We start from the raw sequence: 5099 nt of genomic DNA, 5'->3' as shown, positions 1-5099 counted from the left end.
GATCGACAATCTAATCTGAGCGGGTCTGAAACCGCTGGATGATTAAATGATTAAAACAGCCTCTTAGTTTGAAGCATGCTGGCTGAGATACGTCTTCCAGTCCCATCCATGAATGCCATTTTTGCACTCAAAACACGCTCCGAGCTCTAAATGCTGTGTCTCAGTGGTGTCAAATAATTACCCATGAATAGCGCTGATCATTCATCACATTTAGAAGTGAAGTACTCTGTGTACGCCAGGCTGCAGACTTACAAATCTGTGCAACAGCATACGCTCATCTTCTTCCACTAAAATGAAGTCTTTGAGCAGATGCTGACCTATTTCATGCACTTAACTCCGACTCTGTCTATATTTAGAGCGTGCAGGTGATAAAGGGGATTGTGTTGATATTCTGGTTGGCTCACCTTTTTAAGGTCACTCATGCTCACCATCAAACAGAGAAAATCAGAGACGGCGTCAGTGTTTCTATCTGGCTGAAATTACTTTACTGTAAGATATTCCTTTCTGTTCACGACGTCGAAATACAAGAGTTGACAAACTAACGTTCAGATTATTCTGACATGTTGAAGACATAAAGGTACATCGTGTATTCTTTTAATATAGAACATTTTCGGTCATTATTCAAAACACAATATTTTCCTATACAGAAAGGAAAAAACTGCATGCCTTTATGGATGTGGTAAAGATAATGCGTCGTTGCTGCATAAAATGTGCACACAGACGTACCTTGTGATATTCACATGTTTTCTGCTGTTGTGGTTTAAATTATGTCTCTCACACAGAATAAAGGGAGGTGATGACTCTGGTCGGTTCCTATGAAAAGGTTTCCAGACGTTATTGTGGCTTCTGATAAGCTAAGGATTAAAAAAAAAAATTCATCCTTGCAGTCGTGCTTCTTGTTTGTGAATCTTACATCTCTAAATTATTCAAAATTCTCTCACTGATGAAAATGGGAAAGTTTTGCTTGAATAGTGTGTTGTTGTTTTTTTTTTGTGGCTAGGCCTTCATACACATCTATTACTGCGAGTTCGTTCTGTACCACACTGGCCGCTTTCACAGAAATTGGGCTTGGAGATTGTTGAATGGAACCAAATGGCATCTAGAGTGAGAGAAATAACACGGTAGCCGAGAACAGCATGTGAAAATCTATCTCCTCTGAGGAACGCCAAGAACGTTTTTTGACAGAAATGGTCCTTTCAGCAGATTGAAGACATTTTACCTCCATACAAATCCCAGAAATGTTTTTCCTCTCACTCGCTCTCGTCAGGACCCTTGATTTCCTCTGTACTCTAATGAATATCCACCGTTTCCTAACGCTGCCGACCACTTCACTGCCCCAGTGAAGTGTAGGATAATAGAGAACTCAAGGTCACGGTTGCTTTTATTCCCTGCTGATTATTTGGTGACCCCCCTAATGGAGAAATGAAGGATATCTCACCGCAACAATCAGATAGAAAGGACGCGTTGCGCTCAGTGCCTCCGATAAGGTAATAGAGATGATGGATGTCTAAAGTGGCCATTTGAAATCTGATATACAGTATATGTGACTTAGGCCGGGGCTTTTTTGCATTAATTATATTTTGCTAGTTTACAAACCTCAGCAAAATGCCACATAAATATTAAGATACCAAATACATGGTATGGGACCTCTATATTCCTTAGATGTGAGCTGATACCTTACTTTTTAATTAACATAACTTTAACAACAAAAAAATTATACAATTACATTTTATGGCTAGAACTAAAGTTCTATACATGCCCACAAGAGTAGCAGCTATTCTGTTTGAATCAAATGCCACAAAAAACACAGCAACAAAAAAAGAAAAAGCCGTTTTGCTATTGACAGTTTACAGACTGTCAAAAGATAAAAAAGATGAGTAAATGAATCAGTACAGTCGAAGCAGTTGAGCATTTCTAATCAGCGAATCCTCAAAGACCTTATCACATTTGTCATCAGTGTCGCAACAGATCCAACAAACGTTCAGTCATAAATTTGTGCTGATACACAAAACATTTTGTCATCATGCGAACAGGGGTGTCCTCGTCACTTCTTTCTCCACCAAACACGACCAGCATGTTTTTTTTGACTGGTTCTTCGCTAAATCATTAGGACCACAGTCGAGTTAAGATGAGGTTTTCTTCCTCTTAGTGTCCCCGAACAAACAAAGCTTTGCAGGATGTCTCACTCAAACTGAGGCAGAATGTCAGCACATTTAAATACAACCTGTACATTTGAATTAAAATGTTTTTGTTTTCATTGCTCTGAAGAAAGGCCTCAGCATCTTTAAGACCATCTAGTGAGCTCTTATCGGTCTTTTCTGGTCCAGACAGCTTTGATAAGTTGCCCAACACTGAAACACAAAGCGCACACAATGTCAGATATTTTCCTTAGAAGTTGGAGATCTGAAATGGAACAGAAAACACACAATAATGAATGCTAATGTTGCTCCACTAAATGTTATCGAGTCCTGTGCTTTTTTTTTTTTTGGCATGACTGCCACCGTTCCTGATTCTCTGTACCGTGACCCCAATTGGTTAATTCAGCACCCAATGGTTTGGAGAGGATCATGTCTTGTAGTTAATGTAAGCCTTCAGAAAATTACCCATAATTCATGATGTTCCCATGAAAATGGTTTCCAAGCATAGATAAAAATATAAAAAGATGCCCTATTATGACAAATCTTATTCTTCTTCTTTTCCTTTCGGCTTTTCCCTTCAGGGGTCGCCACAGCAAATCAATTGCCTCCATCTAGCCCTGTCCTTTGCATCCTCTTCTCTCACACCAACTACCTTCATGTCCTCTTTCACTACATCCATTAACCTCCTCTTTGGTCTTCCTCTAGGCCTCCTGCCTGGCAGTTCAGAACTCAGCATCCTTCTACCAATATATTCACTATCTCTCCTCTGGACATGTCCAAACCATCTCAGTCTGGCCTCTCTGACTTTATCTCCAAGACCTCTAACATGTGCTGTCCCTCTGATGTACTCAATCCTGATCCTATCCTTCCTGGTCACTCCCAAAGAGAACCTCAGCATCTTCATCTCTGCTACCTCCAGCTCTGTCTCCTGTCTTTTCTTCAGTGACACTGTCTCTAGACCAAACAACATCGCTGGTCTCACCACAGTTTTGTACACCTTTCCTTTCATTTTAGCTGAAACTCTTCTATCACACATCACACCTGACACTTTCCTCCACCCGTTCCATCCTGCCTGGACACGCTTCTTCACCTCTTTTCCACACTCTCCATTGCTCTGGCCTGTTGACACTAAGTATTTAAAATCCTCCACCTTCTTGATCTCTTCTCCCTGTAGCCTCACTCTTCCACTTGGGTCCCTCTCATTCACACACATGTACTCTGTCTTACTGCAGCTAACCTTCATTCCTCTCCTTTCCAGGACAAACCTCCACCTCTCTAGCTTCTCCTCCACCTGTTCCCTGCTCTCACTGCAGATCACAATGTCATCTGCAAACATCATAGTCCATGGAGATTCCTGTCTAACCTCGTCTGTCAGCCTGTCCATCACCATAGCGAACAAGAAGGGGCTCAGAGCTGATCCCTGATGCAGTCCCACTTCCACCTTGAACTCCTCTGTCACACCTACAGCACACCTCACCACTGTCTTACAGTCCTCACACATGTCCTGCACCGCTCTAACATACTTCTCTGCCACTCCAGACTTCCTCATACAATACCACAGTTCCTCTCTGGGCACCCTGTCATAAGCTTTCTCCAGATCTACAAAAACACAATGCAGCTCCCTCTGGCCTTCTCTGTACTTCTCTATCAACATCCTCAAAGCAAATACTGCATCTGTAGTACTCTTTTTTGGCATGAAACCATACTGCTGCTCACAAATGTTCACTACTGCCCTTAGTCTAGCTTCCATTACTCTCTCCTATAACTTCATTGTATGGCTCATCAGCTTTATTCCTCTGTAGTTGCCACAACTCTGCACATCTCCCTTGTTCTTAAAAATGGGCACCGGCACACTTCTCCTCCATTCCTCAGGCATCTCCTCACTATCTAAGATCCTGTTGAACAACCCAGTCAGAAACTCTACTGCCACCTCTCCTAGACACTTCCATACCTCTACAGGTATATCATCAGGACCGACTGCCTTTCCACTCTTCATCCTCTTCAGTGCCCTCCTCACTTCATCCTGACTAATCTTTGCTACATCCTGGTCCACAACAGTCACCTCTTCTAGTCTTTGTTCTCTCTCATTTTCCACGTTCATCAACTCTTCAAAGTACTCTTTCCATCTTCCCATCACACTACTGGCACCTGTCAATAGACTTCTGTCCCTATCCTTAATCCCCCTAACCTGCTGCACCCTAACCTGGTTGTCCAGGTTTCTACTTGACAAAAGGAGCATCATGATATAATGGAGAAGGTGTAAAACTGTGGACATAACTGGACCATAAACTACTGAAAAACTGTTTTGGGAAACAAAAAATGAGATTAGAAGTGGGTCCATTTCCTCCGAGCTTCTCTACTCAGTGGATTGCCACCGCTAGACTTAACAAAGCAGACTAAAGGGGGTTTGGGGCTTTACTTCTCAGACTTGGAGGCTTCATTCACTCTTATTATTCAGTGGGAGTCAACCATAATTTTTTTTGTTCTGACCTTATGTGGTAACAAGCTGAACACCTGCTTGAACAGAAACAATGGAAGTGGAATCACGTGGAGCTGAAAGCTGCTGTGTATCCAATCACAGCCCGAGAGCCATCGTTTCCTTCAGTCGCAAGGGGCACTTATTTTCTATTTAAAGCCTGTTTTCACTGCTCTTACTGCCTGTTTCCTTCGAATCCTGCGCATTTCCGTCCTCCATAATCAGCCATCAGTTAACATTAACACCAATTAATGACTCCGGTCTTAACATCTCACCCTGGAATCAAACTTGGGTTTTATTTACGAGCTGCGTAAATAAAACAACTGCGCAAATTTGCGCGTGAATCTGTTTTTTGCCCCAGCGTGTGCGTCAATACGCACGCACACCGTCCGTGTTCCTGCCAAGTGCGTGCGTCGTGCAGCGCGTTACGTTTGCTCCATGCGGAGCTCCTTCCTCCTGCCCTCAGCACTTGGCGGACAGACGCG

Source organism: Antennarius striatus, chromosome 6 (genome assembly GCF_040054535.1).
Source record: "Antennarius striatus isolate MH-2024 chromosome 6, ASM4005453v1, whole genome shotgun sequence".
In the NCBI taxonomy this organism is placed as follows: domain Eukaryota; kingdom Metazoa; phylum Chordata; class Actinopteri; order Lophiiformes; family Antennariidae; genus Antennarius; species Antennarius striatus.
Note: the sequence above shows the minus strand (reverse complement) of the source record.